This window comes from Mustela lutreola, chromosome 2 (genome assembly GCF_030435805.1).
Source record: "Mustela lutreola isolate mMusLut2 chromosome 2, mMusLut2.pri, whole genome shotgun sequence".
Classification (NCBI taxonomy): Eukaryota; Metazoa; Chordata; class Mammalia; order Carnivora; family Mustelidae; genus Mustela; species Mustela lutreola.
The window spans coordinates 12,207,919-12,231,712 of NC_081291.1; the positions used below are offsets into that span (position 1 = coordinate 12,207,919).

Below are 23,794 nucleotides of genomic sequence, written 5' to 3' on the forward strand. Positions count from 1 at the left end.
CCTGCAACTGCTGCTTATCCAGAAGATCAAAACGAAGAGAGTCAGAGGTAAAAGCTGAAACTTCTTCAATTCTGCTGGGTTGAAAGGAATTTGTTACAATTGGAAAGACAGATAACAACAAGTGTTGACAAAGATGTAGGGAAACTGGAACCTTCATACACTGATGACAGGAATGTAAAAATAGGGGAGTGACTTTGGAAAGCAGTCCGCAGTTCCTGGAAAGATTAAACAGTTACCATAGAAGGAGGAACTTTCACCCTTAGCTATAAAATCAAAGGGAAGAAAAACAGGTCTACACAAAATCTTGCATGTGAAACTTCATAACAGCGTTTTTCATAAGAATCAAAAAGCAGAAATGGACATGTACATGAACTGATGAATGAATGGTCCCATTTGCAAAAATGGGACCAGATTTTCCGAGAAAGGAAAAATCAAAATCTCAGCTGCTTCCTTTTGGGGAAGCAAGCTGTCTAGTTCATCTATCCTGAGGCTCTGTGCTCGCATTCCAAGGACAGGTGGCATGTAGTGCTTCTTGCACTGGGCAGGAGGGAGGATGAAGCAATCCAAGTTGTCCAGGAATGAGTCACAGGACACTGAATGCATGGAAAAGCAGAGCCTGCCAAGACTGGACACTGGAAACACTTCTCACCTCTGCTACATCTATGTGATCATGAGTTGGTAAGGGCCACCCCATTTAAAGGATTTCAAATGTTAGGCTGCTCTAGTCACATTCTGAGGCAATGCGTAGAGAAATGTTAAGCTACAGTGAGTCTGTGAGCCTTTTCAGGATTAGACTGGCTGAAATGAAAATATGAGGCAAGCTACTTGCCATGGAAAATGTCATTAGTGGGTTGGGCTGAGAAGCCATGGCTGTGGGATAACTGACAGGATAAGACCCTAAAAAGGGGTAGAGTCCACTGCATTTGCAACCAGTCACATGTTTTCTTTTAGGGTGCCCTAAAAGATACGTTGCTGGACAGGTGACCCCAGCTGCACCATCTCCCTTCTTGTACCTTTGTGTCTACCTTTCACAGCCGCCAAATAAAAACCCTCCAATCCCAGATCAGTTTCAGCATGCAAACAGGACATGGCAATTTTGTAGCGGGTTTCTGTATCCAACTTCTAAATTGAAACCCATGTTCAGGGACACCTCAGTGGCTCAGTCAGTTAAGCCTCCCCCTTCCGATCACGTCAAGATCCCAGGGTCCTGGGTCCTTGGGCTCCTTACCCAGCAGGGAGCGTGCCTCTACCCCTGCTTGTGTGCTTGCTCTCTCTCTGACAAAAAAGTGAAATCTTAAAAAAAAAAGAAAGAAATCTGTGTTTAAAAGTATCCAAGTGGCTATTTGTAAACCCAGGTGCATTCAGGTTCATTTCATTGCAGCACTATCCCTAATAAGCCAAGAAGGGGAAGCAATCCCAAAGTCAATTAACATATGACTGGATTAAGAAAATGTTTAAGTATGTACAATAGGATATTTTCTGCCTTAAAAAAGGAAATCCTCTCATATGTGACAACATGGAAGACATTTGCTAAGTGAAGCAAGGAAAGACAAATAGCATGATTCCACTTATGTGAGGTATCTAAAATAGTCGAACTCTTAGAAACAGAAAGTAGCATATGTGGTTGCCAAGGGGCTGGAGGGAAGTTGGAAAGAGAGTTTTTAAACAGATATAGTTTCAGTTTTGCAAGATGAAAAAGTTCTAGAGATCTACTGCACAATAACATGTATATACTTAAAAACATTAAGATAGGGGCGCCTGGGTGGCTCAGTGGGTTAAGCCGCTGCCTTCGGCTCAGGTCATGATCTCGGGGTCCTGGGATCGAGTCCCACATCGGGCTCTCTGCTCAGCAGGGAGCCTGCTTCCCTCTCTCTCTCTCTGCCTGCCTCTCCATCTACTTGTGATTTCTCTCTGTCAAATAAATAAATAAAATCTTTAAAAAAAAAAAATAATAAATAAAAAAATAAAATAAAAACATTAAGATAAAACTTTTTTTTAAAAGACTTTATTTATTTGACAGACAGAGATCACAAGTAAGCAGAGACGCAGGCAGAGAGAGAGAGAGGAGGAAGCAGGCTCCCTGCTGAGCAGAAAGCCCGATGCGGGGCTCGATCCCAGGACCCTGTGATCATGACCTGAGCCGAAGGCAGAGGCTTTAACCCACTGAGCCACCCAGGTGCCCCAAGATGATACTTTTATATGTTGTTGACTAATGGGGGCCGATGGCTTCACCAGATTCCTGAACTCAGATATGGAGATCAGACTGTCTCTCACAGGACTGGTGAAGTGTCAAATGGTATGCAACAGAAAATATGTGCTCAATAAACTCTATTAATCATAGTATTAATAAAAGTGAATGTTATGATTTGGTATTAACTTTGCACATCTCACAGAATAAACCCAATAGGCCTTGAGGTCTAGTCTGCAGGACACTAGCACAAACTCTGTGGGCAGGCTTGATCCATCTGGTTCAGTTGATTCAATCCAGGCAGACCACCACTGGCACTTTCTATAACCACAGCTGACTTCAGTCACTGCTTCAGCCTTTGTTCACATTCTCCGCATCCAAAGATAATGGGTCAAATGCACCAGCCCTCCCCAAAATCTCTGCTCACAAAATGGGGAAGGAGGGAATGAAACGAAAGATGTCAGATAAAGCAAATTCCAAGGAGGAGTAAGAAATTTTCTAGGCCACAAAAACAGAAGGCCAGAGACTGAAGGATACCATATTTAACCTAGGTAATGGCATTCACTCCACAATGGATAGTTTAAAAAAACAAAACAAAACATAAAACTTTTCCTAAGCCGATGAAGCTTAATTCTCCATATGAGTTCTAAGGCTATACAGGCTTGGCTTTCTCTAGCCTGGGACCTTGCTGGGACTCCATTTCCAGCCTTCTGTGGGAATGGGAGCAAGGTATTTGCCATTTCCCACAAATCAGGATCCAGTTCCTGACTGTCCTCTCACTCTAAATGTAGCCCCAGGCCCCTCCTCTTCTCTCTCCACACAGCCCCAAGAAGACCTCGCCCACCCTCCCAGCAATACCCAAAGTCACTTCTGGCCTAGGCCTGCCCCGGCATTCCAAAACCAAAATTCACCTGCCTACAAGGCAGTTTCAACCACAAGCACCAGTGAACTAAAATAAGCCTATCTTCTCTAAAACCTGTCAAATCAGGCACACTTGCCATGGGGTGAGAGTGGCTACCATGCTGGATGGTAACTCAGAAAGCAGATTTTCCATTACTGCAGGAAGTTCCAAGGATACCACTGCTTTACAAACTAGGTAGGTCAGAGCACCTGGCTGGCTCAGTCGGAAGAGCATGAGACTTTTGATCTCAGGGTTGTGAGTTCAAGCCCCCATGGTGGATGTGGAGCAAGCTTTTTAAAAAACAAACAAAAACAAACTTGGTAGGTCAATGTAAACTAAGATCCAAACTGGACCCTGAAAGATGGGGAGTAAGGGGGTATCTAGAAAAAGCAAAGAACCAAAGACATGGGACAACAATCCGCCACTGAAGCTAGAGCTTGGAGTACCACAGGATGGGAGTCTGGGTTTTAGAGCAACAGGAGAATTTTGCTGCAATAAATCTATTACATTTTGATCATATTCCAACCAGCTTACTAGTCTAGTTTTTTAGTTTTGCATGAAGCCTGTTTAACCACTTCTATCACTTTCTCTTGACTGGATTTTTCTCACAGCTACTCAGAGCCAAACTCTTACTCAATGAGATCATTTGTGATCTTACAAAGTAAAAGACAGGTCTTAAAAGTAAAATGATCGATTTCTTCAAGACACTTTTATTAAATAAATTACCACCTTTCTAGCACTGAGCCACTGCCCACCACTGGACATATTAGGACCCCTTAAACACTTGCCTCACTCTGCCCCTCAGACATGCTTTAATTGTACATGGCATACATAGAAAATACCTTTATTAACCAATGAATCTTCACTGCACACACAGAATACAGCACAGCAACTGATTACCTAGTAAGTCCTACACACACCCTGGCAGAATTTGGCCTGTTTGCTTCAGGCAGGAAATTCCCTTTAAACAAGAGTCCCTAAGTGGGAAATAAGCACCCATGAGCAGGAACTCAACTGCACCCTATAATAAGCAGCACTTTGAGACAGACTCACCAGAATCCTAAGAGATCATCCAGATCACACCCCTGCTTTAACAAGCCTGGTGCACACAGGATAAAAATGAAGTTTATTCCAGCCCAAACTCCCTTTTCTGTATTCAGACTTTCTCTAGAGTAACAAGGGAAAAATGGAGGTGAAGGGGCACCTGGGTGGCTCAGTAGGTTAAGGCCTCTGCCTTCGGCTCAGGTCGTGATCTCAAGGTCCTGGAATGGAGCCCCACATCGGGCTCTCTGCTCGACGGGGAGCCTGCTTCCTCCTCTCTCTCTGCCTGCCTCTCTGCCTACTTGTGATCTGTCAAATAAATAAATAAAATCTTAAAAAAAAAAAATACACACATGCACACACATACTGGAAAAAAAAAGGGAGGGGAAACCAAATCGAGACAGGTGAAGTTTAATTCCACTCTTGCGAATTTCTTCCAGACTCCTCAGTAGAGTGACACAGCATTTAGTGACCAGATGCCCAGATGAAAAGGAGATCTGCCCAGAGTAAAAAAACCCCCTCTGACTATTCCCCATCCTGATGAGTGCCTCCAAGGTACAGATGCTTGCTTGCAAAACAGTCCAGATCTCCATCCAAGCCTCAGCTGTCCTCAGATGGACCAGCCAAAATGCCAGCTTCTTTCCTATGCTCACAGCTGGAAGCTCTCTCTTCCTTCAGAGTGGCTGGCCCATACTTCTCAGAAAGCACTCCCGCAGTCTACCTTGTGCCCACTGTGTACCATCCCAACCATCTACACATGACAGATTGCCTCCTTCCACAGCTTGTAAAATAGAAATCAAGAGCATGTAGGAGATACCTGGCTGGCTCAGTCAGTGGAACATGCAACTCTTGATCTCCAAGTTATAAGTTCAAGCCCCATGCTGGGTGTAGAGATTACTTAAAAATAAAATCCTGGGGCGGGGCGGGGGGGGGGGGGGAGGCAGGGAGCGAGCAAGCACGTGCATGGGCTCTGGAGCCAGGCGCTGCCACTTGCCAGCTCCATGCCCTTGCATCTCTGCTCAAGGGATGAGCTCTCTGGGCGTCATCTTCCTTTTACAAAACAGAGAGAATACTAGCACCCAGTTAGTAAGGTCGTTTTGTGAAGACTTAAGGAAAACATAGGAGGCTTTCTCAGAAATCTAGCACCTGGGCCACAGTAACCACTCAACTACTCACTAAAACAGAGTGCTCATAAACATATGCTCAAGCTTCCCATCTGTGGAAACAGTGAGAAAGAAGAGACCCACACTGCAGCTCCATATATTAAGGCTGACAGCCAGCCAGGTGACTCATGTTTGACTTCACCATTTCAAAAAAGGCAAGCAGTACTAGAGGGAGGGAAAACAAAACAAAACAAAACAAAACAAAAACAAAAGAACAATACAAAACAAAACACACCAAAAATACCTTAGTTCAGAAAATATAGTTCTACCCTTAAGAAAAAACCTTTTCACAAACAGCTATGGATCAAAGACAAACACTGCCTCAAGGCGAACAGAGGGAATGTGGGGGTCTGGAAAGCAAGCAGAAAGAGCCACGGACCAGGAAGGACATTCAGCCCTCACAAGTACAAGAGAAGGATGCTCACACAGGATTCCCAAAGCAAACAGGCCTGCCGATGCCCTCAGAGAGGACCCTGAGGATAGGCCAACTGAATTACAGGCTGCATGTGCTGCAACTCCAAAGGGCTCCAACACTGATAACTCAAAAGTGCATTGCTGGGATTACAAAGATGCGTGTTACGATTCTGAAATAGATGAACACAAAGGTGGTGGTATTTCCAGACAGCTAATCTGTCAGCTCAATTGTCTCCAAGTGCCAAAAGGAAAACAAATGAAGACACATACCATGACTTTCTTACTTAGCAGCTTTTTATAACTGAAAGAACTTGAGCACCAAGTAATTTTCAACCAAGATTATAAATGAAAACAACCTACACATGGATGGCGCCACCTTTTACAAAACTCTTCCAAGGGGGCGCCTGGGTGGCTTAGTGGGTTGAGCCTCTGCCTTCGGCTCAGGTCACGATCTTAGGGTCCTGGGATTGAGCCCCGCATCAGGCTCTCTGCTAGGCAGGGAGCCTGCTCCCCCGCCCCACTGCCTGCCTCTCTGCCTATTTGTAATCTCGGTCAAATAAAATCTTAAAAACAAACAAACAAAAAAACCTTAAAACTCTTGCAGGTGCCCTATCTTGCTTCTCTTAATTAGAGAACAGAATGGGGAAACTGCTCAAGCGACAAAAATCATGCCCATACAATAAGACTGTAATTCAACTGAACAGAGCAATGGGATTAATTAGAGCCAACACCAACAGTAAATGAAAAGGTAAACTATCCATCAGCACCTAACAAGTTTAATCTTTGAATTTTAGAGATTAAGGAGTAACAGAGTTTTCAATACGCACTATTCTTAGAAGTAACGGGAGTTCTTTTCCATCCTCCAACAACTCTGCCCCAATTACAGAAGTATGAATTATTCAAGTTTATGGTATTGTGTTTCCTATTCCTTCCACCACACAGGGATGTGGGGAGTGAGAGCGGCGTGCACCGTGCTCCACACCTGGAGGAACATGTTAGGTTCATATTCCTGAACTAAACATTATGCTGAAGAATACTTTGCCGTCCCACAAGTTCTATCTCCCTCCGCGTGTAGTTCTAGAGCATGCATGAAGAGGAGACACTAAATCACAAGAGGGACTCACAGCCATTATTCTAAGTCTACCCACATCCAACACCACCAAATGACAGGCTAACTAATGGCCTGCTGGGTTACGTTCTGGAGCAAAAGCTCCAGGCCAACACTCAACCCTGGAGACAGTTTTACCAACAGTGGCAACTGCACTGAACAAAAACCTCTCTTCTTCTGCAGTCGCGGACAGGCCCATTCTGACATTCCTCAACCCCAGAAAAGAAAACAAGCTGGGAAAGAGAGGTACACAGGGGTCCTGGGTAGGTTTGTACCACTGCTAACTCTCATGCTAACAGCTCTATAACACCCTCTGGAGGATTTTACAAGGACAGACCAAAATGGGCGCTTCACACCATTTCCACATCATATATTTGTAAATGTCTCCAAAAGCAGGCTGCATGTAAAAAGGAAAGTCTTCAAAACCACCAAGAGCCTTTTAATTAACATAATAATAAATTCATTCTCAAATTAAAGCTCAGGAAATTCATTTTAGTACATGCTTCTTGGATTGGCTCTGGTTCATGAGAACCATCTCCACAAATGTACAACGTTCACGCATAAGCATTTTTTTCCCAGAGAAAGGACCCACAGCATTCGTCACATTTTTTAAAAGATTTTATTTATTTATTTGATAGAGTGAAACAGCGAGAGAGGGAGCACAAGCAGGGGAGTGGGAGAGGGAGAAGCAGGCTTCCTGCCAAGCAGGGAGCCCCATGTGGAGCTCAAACCCAGGACCCTGAGATCATGACCTGAGCTGAAGGCAGATGGTTTAACAACTGAGCCACCCAGGCACCCCAGCATTCGTCACATTCTTAAGATGACCTCTGACCTCCCCTCAAGTTAAGAACTGAAGCTCTGGGGCACCTGGGTGGCTCAGTCAGTTGGGTGGCTGCCTTTGGTTTGGTGATGCCAGGATCTCTTGGGATCAAGCCCCACATTGGGCTCCTAGCTGGGTGGAAAGCCTGGTTCTCCCTCTCCCTCTGCCTGCCAGCGGCTCCCCTGCTGTGCTCTCTGTCAGCTAAATAATATAAAATCTTTAAAAATATATTTTTAAAAAAAGAAAGACCTGAGGATCTAGTGAGAAGCAGGGCTGGTCTCATCCTTGGCCACTGGATCCTCAATTATTCCAAGGCTCTTAAAGGACTGAATAAATCCAACAGCAAGAACTGTAGGAAAATGATTACTCTAGCAATGCTTAACACTTGTTTTTGATTATGGAAATCTGAGCAGGCATTCTGTAATACTAGAGGAATGCCAAGCAGCAGACTTTACAAGAACTCAAGTACAGAAACAGCTTAGCAAATGGCAAAATTACAACTGTAGTTTTCACAGGCATGGACGAAAGATGAACCCAGTCTACTGAAATGCTCTCCATTACAATTTCATTCATGTAAGTGTTTACTGAAACTTATATACCTGGTCTATTTTCCAACTCTTGCCCTGTGCTCCCTCCATGTACAACCCCTCTCACCCTTTTGCTTCCTGAGGGCTTTTTCTCTGGCCAAACTGGTGACCTATCATCACTGGTGACCTGAGTCATCTCACTCCTCTCAAAGAGACATTGAGACTTGGCTTAACGCCTCTCACAGCTCCCCAGAGTGGCTCCCTCTGTACCCAGCACCTAGCAAAATAAACCATTTCATCCTCTACAAAAGGATTTGAAATACATGATCCACAACCACCTTCTCTTTACCCTTTTCTTGAGTTACGAGAGTCACTCTAAGCGGATCTGAGTTCTGATTTATGACTTAGCATGGAAAATTAGCTTCCCTCTCAGCCATTCAAAATTTCCTGCTTCCAGTTAAGGGGCACACCACTTCTAGTGAAAAGACAGACTGCTCAACCCAAGTATTTCACCTAGCATGCCTCATAATGATGAGCAAGGTGCTGCTGGGGTGAGCAAGCAGAGGGCAGAGATGGGTACAGGTCTCATGTCTGAGGCACGGTCGTTTGGCATTCCCATTCTGCATACAGTCAGTGATGGGCAATGATTCAAGTCAGAGTCTTCTGCCATCAGACAGCACTACTGGGGAAGACTCAATCTTGACCCTGAGATCAGAATATCAGAGAAAGGTAACAAGCTCTGATGTCCCTGTTTGAGACCCACTCGACTTCTTGTCACATCAGCCAACAAATTTCCCTTTTAATAGTTTTACATTAGTTACTTATACCAGAAATACCTAACCAATAAAACTATTTCCAAAGACGAGGGAGACAAACCATAAGTGACTCTTAATCTCACAAAACAAACTGAGGGTTGCTGGGGAAAGGGGGGTTGGGAGAAGGGGGATGGGGTTATGGACATTGGGGAGGGTATGTGCTTTGGTGAGTGCTGTGAAGTGTGTAAACCTGGCGATTCACAGACCTGTACCCCTGGGGATAAAAATATATGTTTATAAAAAATAAAAAATTACGGGCGCCTGGGTGGCTCAGTGGGTTGAGCCACTGCCTTCGGCTCGGGTCGTGATCTCAGGGTCCTGGGATCGAGTCCCGTATCGGGCTCTCTGCTCAGCGGGGAGCCTGCTTCCCTCTCTCTCTCTGCCTGCCTCTCTGTCTACTTGGGATCTCTCTCTGTAAAAAAAAAAATAAATAAAATAAAATAAAAAATTAAAACAAAACAAAACAAAACAAAAAAACTATTTCCAAAGACAAAGAGAGAGAGAGATATCTTAATTAGAAAGTTGGAAGGAGGGACGCCTGGATGGCTCAGTTGGTTAAGCAGCTGCCTTCAGCTCAGATCATGATCCCAGCGTCCTGGGATCGAGTCCCACATCGGGCTCCTTGCTTGGCAGGGAGCCTGCTTCTCCCTCTGCCTCTGCCTGCCACTCTGTCTGCCTGTGCTCACTCTCGCTCCTCTCTCTCTGACAAATAAATAAATAAAATCTTAAAAAAAAAAAAAAAAGAAAGAAAGTTGGAAGGAGGGGCGCCTGAGTGGCTCAGTGGGTTAAGCCGCTGCCTTCAGCTCAGGTCATGATCAGGGTCCTGGGATGGAGCCCGGCATCAGGCTCCTTGCTCAGCGGGGAGCCTGCTTCTCTCTCTGCCTCTGCCTGCCTGTGATCTCTGTCTCTCTCTCTCTGTCAAATAAATAAATAAAACCTTTAAAAAAAAAAAAGTTGGAAGGAGTGTTTCTGAGAATAAAGGACAGGTAGTCTGCCTCACACACTTCAAGTGATAAAAGGCCCCAAATGGAATCACTTGCGCTAAGCTCCACAGTCACCAAACTGAGACTTAATAACTAATTATGGTTTCAACTTCTCCCAGGAGTGGAATTTTAAACCAGTCAATCTGGAATTACTTGGTCAACACTAGTGAGGTAATCTGCCCAACTGACCCCAGCCCCTAAAGGAAGGTGACCTTGCCTAAAACAATCTGCTCTTGATGTCTGTAACTTCCTCATCCTTCCCCCTTCTGCCTATAAAAACCTTTTCACTAACACAGCTCTTTAGAGCTCTTTTGTATTTACTAGGTGAGATGATGCTCAATTCATGAATCATCAAATAAAGTCAACTAAGATCTTTAAAATTAACTGTTGAATTTTTTTAATACACACACACTCTCTTTATATACCTGTTTTGCCTGTGGCAGACTACTGACAACCTTAACCAATACATGCTTCCTCAACTCCCCCACCCACTCCAGCCCCTACAGAGAGGGCTCAGCAAGCAGTGGGTACAAGAAAGACACTGAAGAGCAATGCAATTCACCTGCTACTAGAAAGTATACGCAGGGTTCACCCTCAAACAAGTGGGGAAGAAACAGACTGCAATACGGTTAAGAGGAAAAACTACCATCAAGGTACCTAGAGTTACAAGTTGAATGGTATCTAAAACAATGTTATTTAACACTGTTCTGACAGGACCCACAATAAGATACTCGTTTTATCATGTACACAACATTACATATAGTCCAAGTACAGATTTTATGAAATACTCTTCAATGTGTGACACCCTTTGACATTTCATTTTTCCCCCTAAATAATGTCTGCAACCCTTAAGTTTGGGGGGGGGGGGGGATAAAAAACAAGAATGACTTTCTTTTAAAATCTAAATTCTGGCCGAAGTTGTCTGGAGCCCAAACCTATTACCCTCTTTTACACGAGAAACCAGACTTAAGAGTGTAGGGGAGTGGTCCAATGCAAGTACAGTGTGCCCCTGTACCTGGTTCTCATGCATGCACATACACACACGGACAGACAGACACACACACACACACTGTGCTGGCAGGTTCCATACTCCATACAATTCTGTTTACACCCTCACATTAACAATCTGCTCCCGCCAAATATAGGTTTCCTCAAAAACAGTAGAAAACGTTTCAGCTGTAAAATCCCTAAATTGATCTCACTCTCTTCCTTTCTCTTTATTCTTAAAACACAAAACAATCTCAAAGGCCAATTTGCCCACAGATGTATATGTGTTATGGCCTGGGGTAGGACAAATGTGTACATCAGCCACTTACAAAGACATAGGAATTACTAATTCCTGTTCCTGGAAACTGCACAATACCAAGCCCAACACCTCTCCCCTGGCACTGCTTTCAAGTGCCTCCTAACTTGACAGCAACAAGGAACAAATAAGGACTTTGAGCCTTAGAGAGAACCAAGACAAGGAAGGTGACCACTTTCAAAGTAGAGTATGGACAGCTTTTCTCAAAGTCCTTAAGGCAGAGCAAAGCAAGCACTCCCTTCAGACCCCACTCAAACCGAATAAAATACAGACCCCTCCCCTCCTCTGTACCTTCTGGCCAACCGCCAATGCTCAGGTATACAGATTCCATCTTACAAATAAGGAAACTGAGGTTGAGAGAGATTATGTAAATCACCTGAGGACAAGACCAAAAGGGTACAGGGCTGGGACCGAACCTTGACAGTGGTCTCCACAGTTATCCCTCACCAGTGATACAGCTCCAACAAGCCTGCTCTCCACAGCCCAAAGACCTAGAAGTTCCTACACTGGGTAGAACAGGCCAATACTTGTCAAGAAAAAGATCACAGAATAGCCTATACTTAGGATGAACTAAAAAAAGTCTTTGTAAGTATGTCACAGATCAAAACGAACAGCATATTCATTCAAGCACTCTTAATCTGCAGTTAAATGCTCAGATTTGCCTGATCTCTGAAAGTTATTTTCCAAATGGGTTTAACACAAAAAATACCCCCATATGTCACTGGTCCTCATGGTCCCTAGTAACGGATGACTGACGTCAACTGGTTCATTGGGTCAACAAGGCCCAAAGTCCCTTAGTAGGACCTCAGCCTCCCAACCAGAAACTCCACTTTCCTGGCCCATCCAGCTGCCTGTCTCTCTTCCAGGGGGAGAATGATTTGTGACACAAACCTTCTTGGAGATCGGAATCCTTCTATCACACCAAGATGTCAACACAATTCAGATTACAGCCAAAAATGGTAGGGAAAGATGCTGTGCTTGTGCTCTGGAAAAACTTTAGTCCACCAACGACTTCTGGCACCATGGCCATTGCCTTTATCCATATAACAAAGTTTTAATGAAATACGAAAGTTACATTTCAGGCCTGAAAATACACCAGGCTACATTTCCCTGCTACATCACTTCCCTAAACTCTGCAGCCAACATCCCAGAATGGATGCCCCCAAACCACTAAATTTCCCTTAATCCCATTAGCATCCCTTTTAATCTCAATATGAGATAAAAACAAATCCTCACATTCAAAACAACAACAAAAAAAAACCCAAATCCCCACTTTAAATCACCTCCTCCGCTGGTCTCCATGCATTGTTTACTTGGGAGAAAGGCACAACACAAAGGGGATTCTTCTTAAAAGGCACCTGGCAGACCTTGGTGTCACCTGGTGACATGATTTCTAGGATTACCAGCTGGTGTACTTCCTAGCCTTGAATAGCTCTACTCTCATACCTGGCTATCTCTTCCCACTTTCATTTTTCACCCTGGGCAATAATAGGAAGTAAGCAGCTAACCTTGAAAGGGAATCACCTCATTTTACCCTCAGATGAAAAAAGTGAAATTTGTGGGAGGTAGAGAGACAAGCTGAAGGCCACGCAGGTGACAGCAGGGCCAGGACTCAAACCAGGGTCTGTGTCATACTGGTGTTATCAGTCTTTGGAGCAGGCTAGCAAATATGAGACAGATCAGATGTCAAGAGGCTACACAAACCCTCCCCAGTACCCTTCCCCAGAGCATTCAGATAACACTGGGTTCCTATCACAGTATCAGGAATTCTGAGACTTGATTTCAAGAAACAAAGTCCAACTCTGGCAGGAGAGAGTAGAAAGGTCAATCAGCAAGATGTGGAGACATAACTGCTTCTCAGAAGCCTTCAGAACACACTCAAGAGGACATTTTGTTTTGATCCAATTGCTTTTTATGGGAAAAAAAAAATGTTAAAAACCTCACCGTTATAAACAAGACACTAACAAGCTGTAATTGTGTAGAAATAGACATTCATGGAACTTTTCAGGAAAACTAATTTGTATCAAGGTTTAAAAAATGTACAGCCTTTGATCTAGTGATTTCCTCCCTAGACATGAAAAAAGACAACTTGAAAATTATCTCCAAAGATAGCAGAATTAAGTTATGGTATATTCGTATGGTAGGATATTAGACAACTATTTAAAAAGGGCATCTTGGGGCGCCTGGGTGGCTCAGTGGGTTAAGCCGCTGCCTTCAGCTCAGGTCATGATCTCAGGGTCCTGGGATCGAGTCCCGCATCGGGCTCTCTGCTCAGCAGGGAGCCTGCTTCCTCCTCTCTCTGCCTGCCTCTCTGCTTACTTGTAATTTCTCTCTGTCAAATAAATAAATAAAATCTTTAAAAAAAAAAAAATAAAAATAAAAAAAAAAAAAAATAATAAAAAGGGCATCTTGGAAGTGTTCACAATGTAATATTTAAAAAATATTTGAAATCTAATTTAATTTTAATATTTGAAAATTTAAGAGTATAATCTAATTTTGTTACTCATAAATAGAAAAAACTGGAATACAAATGAGATCAAGGGATAGTTTGACACTTCACACTGTTAATATTGCTATTTTTCAAATTATTTCAAATGACCACAAACGACTTTTAAGAAAGGAAGAAAAAAAAAAAAACCTTACAATCTCATTTTCAAATGATGGTGGATCAATCTGTGCTATTCCCCTTCAGGGTTCAGTCAAGAATGGGACAGATGGCTGTTTGCCCTAAATTTGACACTGGACTCCATCTATTTCTTTTGAGTGGAATATATTCCATGATTTAAGGTGGGATTTACAGATGCAGCTTAATGAGTTGTAGCCTGTTAAGACTGAAAAAGGAAATTAAGGGTTTTAACAATTACTCTTTACAACACTAGAAGTCTGGAGTGCATCTTCCAGAAGGGTTTCTGTGCCTTACCAGCATTTCAAACTGTTCTCTAGGAATGTACAATTTTTAAAAACTAAGTTGGGATCAGACCACTCAGACTGTACTACATGCAACATGCTGACATCCTTGCACTTCCATTTCCTCATTTTTTTTAATGGGTACACCCACAGCTCAGCAAGCTTTTCTTTTAACCCCTTGTGAATACATTACAAAATCAAGGCAGTTAAAATCATTGCACATCGACAAATAGATACCATGACCCAGCCATTCCACTCTTAAATATCTAAGAAAATTTCTGCACAAAAACTTGTACATGAATGTTCACAGAGGCCAAAGTGGAAACAACCCAAATATCCACCAACTAATGAATGGATAAATAAAATGTGGCACGGATTCACACAATGGAATATCATTCAGTTATAAAAAGAATGAAGTACTGGGGTGCCTAGGTGGCTCAGTCATGAGGCATCTTGCCCCAGATGCAGGTCATGATGCCAGGGTCCTGGGATAGAGCCCGGCAGAGGGCATCCTGCTCAGCATGAAGCCTGGTTCTCCCTCTCCCACTCCCCCTGCTTGTGTTCTCTCTCTTGCTGTCTCTCTGTCAAATAAATAAATCATATCTTTTAAAAATAACCAAAAAATTAAAAAATAAATTAAAAAAAGAATGAAGTACTGATTCATACTATAGTACAAACCTTGAAAACATTATGCTGAAAGTAATCAGACACGAATAGCTATATTGTTTGATTCCTGAAATAACCAGGAGACAAATTTATAGAGACAGAGAATAGATTAGTGGTTGCCAGGCACTGGTGGGCAGGGTGGGTATGGAGAGCCACAACTAACGTATACGGATTTCTTTTTGGAGATGTAAATGTCTTCACATTCGTTATGGCGATGGCTGCACAATTCTGAATATACTGAAAACCACTGAATTGTCCACTTTAAATTGGTGAACTGTATCGTATGTGTGAACTGTATCTCGATAAAGCTATTATTTCTTTAAAAAAGGATATTTGGGGACGCCTGGGTGGCTCAGTTGGTTAAGCGGCTGCCTTCGGCTCAGGTCATGATCCCAGCGTCCTGGGATCGAGTCCCACATCGGGCTCCTTGCTCGGCAGGGAGCCTGCTTCTCCCTCTGCCTCTGCCTGCCTCTCTGTCTGCCTGTGCTTGCTCGCTTTCTCTCCCTCTATCACTGGCAAATAAATAAATAATCTTTAAAAAAAAAAAAATCTTTTAAAAAAGGATATTTGGTGGGATTTTATCACAGTAATAGTGTAATGTTCAAGTTATACACAATTTACATTCAGTAAATGTTTGGCAATAAATACCCAAATAAAGCAACCCGCCAAAGAAAACTCATGTGCAAATATCTTTTTGTCTTTCTTTGCACATAGTAAGAGCTCAGGAACTAATCGCTGAAATTGACTGGGCAATCACATCCACATGAAATCCGAATATTAAAAAGGAAGTGCTCAATGTTTAAAAAAAAAAATCAAACTTTTACTGACAACATGAGAGTCACATTAAGAAATGCTACCCATACATGTTTATTACCCACTTCATCTCCCTCTTAAAATACTTTTCCCAGGCCACTGTTGAAGCACAGCCCAAACCCACTTACCACATTTCAAACTAAGTGGGAAATGTACAGTAGACAGTGCACAAAAGAAACTGCATGCCACATTGCCCAGACTATAAATAAGTTCACTGCAATTTCTGGACCTTACCATCCTAGATGAAAGTCACATTACTTATAAATCACTACTAACCAATTATGTCCCCTCCTAACATTAATTTAAGAGGAATTACTTGCATTTGATATGCCAAATTCTTGCTTAATTATCTCTCCAATTTGTTCACTCAAAAAATATTTTAAGTGCTCTTCTAGGTGCTGAGGATTCAACAGAGAATTAAAATAGGCAAAACCAAGCAAACATAAACCTGACTGCATGGAACTTACATTCCAGTAAAACAAAGAGAAAAATGTAAAATTTTATTTTTTACAAACTCATGTCTTATTAATTAAAAATGAACGGTCAGCATTCACAAAGAATCCCATTTCTCACCTTGCAAACATGGAGTCCTTGCTAAACACAAAAAATCACAAAGACTTACAAAATATCAGTAGCAGTTTCCAACGACAAGCTTTTCTTTCCTTTTTATATATTTGTCGGGCACATAAAAGACAAACACGATCTACTCTACAAGTTTATTCAAAATCAGAAATCGAAATACTTTACAATACAATTGTGACAGAGGACAGTGGGTTGTCAAAAGACTTAACAGCCCCTAGTCTTCAAATCATAGAAGTACCCAGTAATTTTGCTTTAAATTAAGAACAAGGATTCCAATCTCCTTCTAGATCTATAAATCTCAGGTCATTCAATAACCTGAATTGTGTAACAGAAAAATATCGCACCCTCCCAACCTCCAAAAACAAAAGTGCAATTTAGTACAAAGATCACAACTTGCTCAAAAGGGTAACTTTTGGAAACAAAGTCTAAATTCCTTTAAACGATTCAATAATTTAGTGGAAATTTTACAAAGTGGCCAGACTTTTTTTTTCTCATCACCATCCTAAAGTAGGAAGCTTGTCAGATGGGCACCCTGGAACAAACTATCTTGAAAATGTAGCCACTTTCAAGTTCCAACTTTAATCTGCAGGCAGAGCTCTTTATCTTCAGCAAATTGGCTGAGGCCGAACTCTAGCTAGATATACACAGGTGGGCTCATCTCCTTCCAATTACAACCAACTAAAGTGATCTTATTAGATTTACTCCACAGCTTGAGCCCTTAGATATTAGGCTCTCTACTAATGAAAGGGGTACGGTGGATAACTAGGAAACAATACCTTTTTTTTTTTTTTTAAAGATTTTATTTATTTGACAGAGATCACAAGTAGACAGAGAGGCAGGCGGGGGTGGGGTGGGGGGAGCAGGCTCCCCGAAGAGCGGAGAGCCAGATGAGGGGGCTCGATCCCAGGACCCTGGGATCACGACCCCAGCCGAAGGCAGAGGCTCCAACCCACTGAGCCACCCAGGCGCCCCTTTTGTTTTGTTTTTTAAACAAATCATGCTTTTCCTTCTAGAGTTAGTCACTGGAAACCATCTGAGAGGTTTATCCTCCCCAGAATGAAGTTCTGGGGGAGAAGGGCTTGGTTACCTATACCACCTTGAAGAAAAGATAATCCCCATCCAAATTAAACCAAAAGGAATGTTTTATTAAATTACTGGCAAGGTCATAAAACAGATTTTACCATCCAAAACCTAGTTGGAATTGAAAACACATTCATAAATCCTGTTGAGTATAGCTTTCTTTACCGCTTCCAGACTACAAATTCTAAGGACTAACAACTTAAGGAACTTGACCAAGGCCCCATTCATTAAAATCTCCCCTTATTAGAGCGCCAAAGAGCCACTGGCTTAGAGCTACACTGGGACTTCGTTTTTGTAAACAGGGACAGATAGAGCCCTCTCAAAGGGCAGCAAAGACACTTCAATTCTCACGAAACAGGCTCGAAGAGGTCACTTCTTGCATCCAACACGTAAAAATGAACCCAAAGACCAATACCATAAACCGCATCAGGTTACTGAAAACATTAAATGAGTAAACAAATAAAAATAACATTTCAAAAAACAATGCGTGGTCTTAAGTAAATGGGAGGTCAGCCACTGAGCAAAAAGCACATGACTCATCCACAGACCTGAATATAAGTATTTACACTGTCCACCACACCAAAGTGGGATTTCCCATTTTCATCCAAGGCCACCGCAGGCCTTGGGGGCAGCTCAGTCGGGTAAAGTTGTGCTGCTTCCGTAGGGGCGGGGGGAGTGTCATTTTATTTCGCTGAATCACAACTCCCCCACATCCCCACCCCAAACCACCACCCCGCACAACACCGCAAACAGACGAGGCCGTAGCAAGGACGCCAGCGAGCACCGACCGAGCAAAACAAAGCGTCCAGCGCAGGGCTGCCGGACTGGGAGTGGGTGGGTAAAGGGGGTCAGGTTCGCCCGACACAGCACCGCTCCCACCCACGAGGGTGTCTTCCGGCAGGCGTGCAGCAGCAGCCTCCTCCCTCCACCTGGGGACCAGGTCCCTTCTCCGCAGAGATACCGAGACAGCCGGGAAGCCGAGGAAATGGGGGCGGGGGCGCGCTGCCCCAGTCCGGATAGGAGGACCCAGGCGCCGAGAGAGCGCGCGCTGAGGCCGGCCCACGTGAGCGCCGGGGCCAAGGCCGCCTCGGGGACCGCGGTCGGGGACAGCGGCGCCCGTGGCCACCACGCCGGGCCCGGACTTACCGGGGCCGGGCGCGCCGCGGCCCCGCGGCGGCCGCTTCCTCCTCCTCCTCCTCCTCACTTGACAAAATGGCGGCGGCAGGAAGTGCCGGGCGCCTCGGCCCGCCCCCCGCCCGCCCCCGGCCACCCGCCCCGCCGCGGCGCCCGCGCCCCCCGCCCGCGCCCCTGCCCCGCCGGCCGGCCCAAGCCGGAGGCCGGCGGCGCCAACGGCCGAGGAGCCGCGAGCTGCCCAGCCACTCCGACGCCAACGGCGCAGGCCGCCCGGGCCCGGCGCAAGCGGCACCGCGCGCGGACGCGGGAGGCCCGCAGGCCCGAGCCCGCGTAGCCCCGGCCTCCCCGCCCCCGCGCCGCGCCGATGGCGTAGGTGCTGGCGCACCGGCCCCATTACGCAATGCAGGTTACGCGGGCCGCGCCGCGGGTCCCCGCCGGCCGCCCCGCGCCGCCCGCCACCCCGAAGGGCACCGGTCCTCACCTGAGACGCTAGGCCGCACGCCGCCCCCGCCGGCCGCCGCCGCCCCCTCCTCTTCGGGCTGCCTGCGCGGCGCCGGGGCCCGCCCGCCACGCCCGCCGCTCCGCCGCGCTCACAGGCCCCGCTCGCCTGCGGGCACTGCCGGCAGCCGCCGCCGCCGCAGCCACCGCTTCGGCTCCTCGGCTGCGGGAGAGCAGAACAAACAGCCCTGCCGCTGCCGCCGCCGCCGCCGCCGCCGCCGCCAGCGCACTGACGTCACCACGTACGCTGCGCGCGCGGCCCCGCGCCGCCACCCGGCGTGCGCGTCCCGCGACCGCGCCCGGCGCCGGCAAGCTCGGGAGAGCTAGCAGGCGCTAGGTGAGTGGGGGAGGCGGGCGCGCGGGGTTTGGGGAACCCCTCGGCTGGAGGGCGCGGGATCAGGCGGACCCAGGGAAGATACCCCCGCAGACTGAGGGGCGTGACGCTGCGGACCCGAGGAGAGAACGGGGGGGGGGGGCGAGGAGATCTAACAGACTGAAGGCTGGGACTGAGAAGGGAGATGTCCAAAATTGTAAGAAGATGAGACCCTCAGCGACAGGGAGGAAGGTGAGGAGAGACCCCAGAGGCTGCCGGCAGAGGCCGAGGAGGGGCCCCTGGGCGCCAGGGCGGAAGGGTGTTGGAGGGAGGCTGGGTCGCTTCGGCCCCCGAGTTGGCGACGGGGCGCCGGGCGCAGTGGGAGGGCGAAGGCAACTGTGCGCAGGGCCGCGGCGGCGTCGGTCCCGGCCCGCCGCTGCGGGGTGCGCGGGCTGGAGGTGCTGGGCCGGGCCGCGTCGCCGTCCCTCCAGCTGTGCCCCGGCCGTTCCTCAGCCTCGAGCCTCCCAGACAAGTCAGCTCCACAGAACGAAGGGGTTAAGGCTTAGGTCGCTTGGATTTTAAAATGAAGATTCTGGTTGCTCCTGGCTGGCTCAATGGGCAGCCCCGACTAGTCTTGATCGCGAGGTCGTGAGTTCGAGCCCCACGTTGAACGGAGAGCTTACTTAAAAACATTAAAATAAAAAATAATGATGATTCTGTTAAATTACTCAAATGGGAAAGCAAAAACTTCCTTCCCGTTTGCTCTTCACTCTTTTAGCACTTTTATTTTTATTTTTATTTTTTTTTAAAGATTTTATTTATTTATTTGACAGAGAGAAATCACAAGTAGGCAGAGAGGCAGGCAGAGAGAGAGAGGAGGAAGCAGGCTCCCCGCTGAGCAGAGAGCCCGATGCGGGACTCGATCCCAGGACCCTGAGATCATGACCTGAGCCGAAGGCAGCGGCTTAACCCACTGAGCCACCCAGGCGCCCATAGCACTTTTATTTTTAAAAGATTTCCTTTTTTTGAGACAGAGCATTAGCAGGGGAGGGGGCAGAGGGAGAGAGAGAGAGAGAATCCCAAGCAGACGCCCCACTGAGCCCAGAGCCCCATTTAGGGCTCCATCTCACAACCCTGAGATCATGACCTGAGCAGAAATCAGAAGTCCCATGCTTAACCAACTGAGCCACCCAGGTGCCCCACCTTTACTACTTTTAGTTCCATCTTTTAGAAATCACAGATGCCGTTCCTGTAAAAAGTCTAGGTAATTGGGGCGTCTGGGTGGCTCAGTGGGTTAAAGCCTCTGCCTTTGGCTCAGGTCATGGGATGGAGCCCCGCATCGGGCTCTCTGCTCAGTGCAGAACCTGCTTCTCTCTCTCTCTCTGTCTGCCTCTCTGCCTACTTGTGTTCTATGTCTGTCAAATAAATGAATAAAATCTTTAAAAAAAAAAATTTTTTTTTAATTCTCTGATAGCCCCTTCTTCCAAAATATATCAGTACACTAGCATAACAGTCAAACAGTGATGTCTATGTCATGCTGTTTGCTCAGGCTTCAAGGGTGATCAGTCTTAAGGAAAGCAAAGACTTAAATTTATCAGTTATTTTAGCAAACCATGAGATAACAAATAAGTGCAAGAAATAAAAGAAGTGATTGTAACCAGGTTATTAGTCAACTTCCTTTAATCATATATTAAAGAATACTGAAATTTTGTAACTATCTTCTGGCTCCTTGTTTTGCATGTTCAGCAGTTTGTGGAAAATGATCAGAAGTGGAAAAAGAATAGGAAAGTACCCAGGGCTATGTGAATGTGGAGTAACAACTTTTTTTTTCTTTTTAAGGAAACCAGAATGTATCCATTTGAAGCTGTCCTTTCCATGGTTGTCTTCTTGTATTATCTACTTAATTTATTGTTGTTGCTGATCATGTTTTTGGAAGTAATTTGAAGCTGCCAGTTTGCAAGTCAGGTAATAGAATCTTACACTTTACTTGAGTTGCACTTCATTTAAACAAAACTGTAACATTTAGCTTGTTCTACTGAACCAAACTGGAGGACTTTGGGCTGTTGCTAGAAGTCATTTCCAGCCTGAATAGAATATGCAAACTGTAGAGGCAGTTCCAAAAGCTGTTTCCAACATCCCATTCTTCTTGTCTTCCATAGTGCAGACCCTAACTCCTTATAGCTTAAACTCAGAAAATGTTTATCTGGTTGAATCAGTTTCATAAAAAGTGTTACTTTTTAATGGTTCCCATAATAAGCTCCTTTTCTCTTGTTATTACTGTGTTTGCAATACTGAAAACCAGAAGAGATTAATAAAAATATTAAGGAATGAGACATGAAGTACATACTATAATTCTGATTAGTTTTAAATATGCATTATTCATTTTAAATAAAATAATACATGAAACCATTTTAACTGAACAATGAAAAAGAATCTAGAGAAAAAAAAATAAAGTACCCTCTTATCTCTTCCCCTCCCTCACCAGAGTAACCACTGTTATCTCTTCTATGTGTTTTAGACCTGTGCTTTCTGATAGGACCACACATGGCTATTGAGTACTTGAAATGTAGATGACCCAAATTGAGATGTGCTGTAAGTGTAAAATACACATTACATTTCAAAGATTTGGTAGAAAAAAAACACGTAAAATATCTTACTTTTTGTATTGATTATATGTTGGAATAATGTTTTGTATATTGGATTAAATAAAATAGTTATTAAATTTAATTTTCCCTGTTTGTTTTTACTCTTTTATTTATTTATTTAAGATTTTATCTATTTATTTGTCAGAGAAAGAAAGAGAGAAAGAGCACCAGCAGGGGGAGTGGCAGGCAGAGGGAGAAGCAGCCTCCCTGCTTGAGCAAGAAACCCAATGCAGGACTGCATCCTAGGTCCCTAGGATCATGACCTGACCTGAAGGCAGATGAGCCACCAACCAGCCCAGCCACCCAGGCGTTCCTGTTTTTACTCTTTTAATGTGGGCTACTAGATAAGATAAAATTACATATACAGCTCGCAGCATATTTCTATTGAGCAATACTGGTCTAGACTTTTAAAATTTGTGGCAGCGTGTTATTTATTCTTTTAAGTAAGCTATATGCCCAACATAGGGCTGGAACTCACAACCACAAGATCAAGAATTGTATGCTCTACCACTGAGCCAGCCAGGAGTTCCTTGGTCTTTTTTTCTTGTTCTTAAAGTATAGTTGAGGGACGCCTGGGTGGCTCAGTTGGTTAAGCAGCTGCCTTCGGCTCAGGTCATGATCCCAGCGTCCTGGGATCGAGTCCCACATCGGGCTCCTTGCTCAGCGGGGAGCCTGCTTCTCCCTCTGCCTCTGCCTGCCATTCTGTCTGCCTGTGTTCGCTCTCTCCCCCTCTCTCTCTCTGATAAATAAATAAAATCTTTAAAAAAAAAAAAAAAAAAAAAAAGTATAGTTGACACACAACGTTACATTAGTTTCAGGTGTACAATATAGTAGTTCCACAAATCTATACCCTGTCTAGACTTTTCTATGCATCAATATGTATCCATAGAAATAGTTGTATTGTTCTAAAACAAAAGGGAGCCTTCTCTACTTGTTAATTTGTAGCATGCTTTTTTCATTTACTGTATCTTAAAAGCCATTCCACATGAGTTCTGACTAATTGGGAGATAACTCCAAAATGACATATGGTATGTTATCTGGAAGGGATAGAGCATAACTTATTTAATTGTTCCACCATTTTGAAACTTTAATTCAGTTCTAGTTTTTCCATCATACTAGCATTACAATAAACATCCTATACATTTACCGTTTTCTTTTCATACTTGCCAGCATTTTCCCAGATTAAAAAGATCTGGGATTACTCTGATGGCTCAGTTGGTGGAACATGCAACTCTTGATTTCAGGGTTGTGGGTTCAAGCCTACATTGGGTGTAGAAATCACTTAAAATTTTTTTTAAATCTTAAAAAATATATTAGTGTTTTCTTAAAAGCAAGGATAAGGGGTGCTTGGGTGGCTCAGTGGGTTAAAGCCTCTGCCTTCATTCAGCTCAGGTCATGATCCCAGGGTCCTGGGATGGAGCCCCGCCTCAGGCTCTCTGCTCAGCAGGGAGCCTGCTTCCTTCTTTCTCTGCCTGCTTCTCTGCCTACTTGTGATCTCTTTCTGTCAAATAAATAAAATCTTTAAAAATAAATAAATAATTTAAAAAAACAAGGATAAATTTATAAACCAGTTTTGGAAGAGTTGGAGGTGATTGATTTGTTTGTTGTTGTTTTAAGATTTTATTTATCTATTTGTCAGAGAGAAAGAAAGCACAAGCAGGGGAAGCAAAAGGCAGAGGGAAAAGCAGACTCCCTGCTGAGCAGGGAACCCAATGTGAGACTCCATCCCAGGACCTTGGGATCACAACCAGAGCCAAAGGCAGACACTTAACCTGACTGAGCCACCCAAGCATCCTGGAGATGTTTGATTTGTTATGGCCTGAATCCATATCCACTTTCGAGTAAGAACTTGACCATGGAGTTACATACTGGAATTAGGGCCTAGAAATAGTG

General features: G+C 44.7%; 1 protein-coding gene and 1 long non-coding RNA gene across 6 annotated transcripts in view; one reads left to right on the plus strand and one right to left on the minus strand.

Moving 5' to 3' along the window:
- Positions 1 to 19,033, minus strand: part of BRD4 (bromodomain containing 4) — a 95,580-nt gene extending 76,547 nt beyond the window's left edge. The window contains exon 1 of one of the 4 annotated variants that reach the window (XM_059160287.1): positions 18,927 to 19,033. The gene's annotated coding sequence lies outside the window, so the exon portion shown is untranslated. Of the gene's footprint in view, positions 1 to 18,457; positions 18,554 to 18,926 lie in introns of those variants that run through there. The other 3 variants (XM_059160289.1, XM_059160288.1, XM_059160292.1) reach the window with 3 other exon arrangements.
- Positions 19,034 to 19,158: 125 nt separating this feature from the next.
- LOC131823676 (uncharacterized) lies at positions 19,159 to 21,983 on the plus strand. Of its 2 annotated transcripts, none has more exons than XR_009350640.1 (2): positions 19,159 to 19,280; positions 21,096 to 21,983. It is a non-coding gene; the product is annotated as an uncharacterized LOC131823676 (long non-coding RNA). The 2 variants fall into 2 exon arrangements; XR_009350639.1 differs by lacking the exon at positions 19,159 to 19,280 and adding an exon at positions 19,289 to 19,508.
- The last annotated feature ends 1,811 nt before the right edge of the window (positions 21,984 to 23,794 follow it).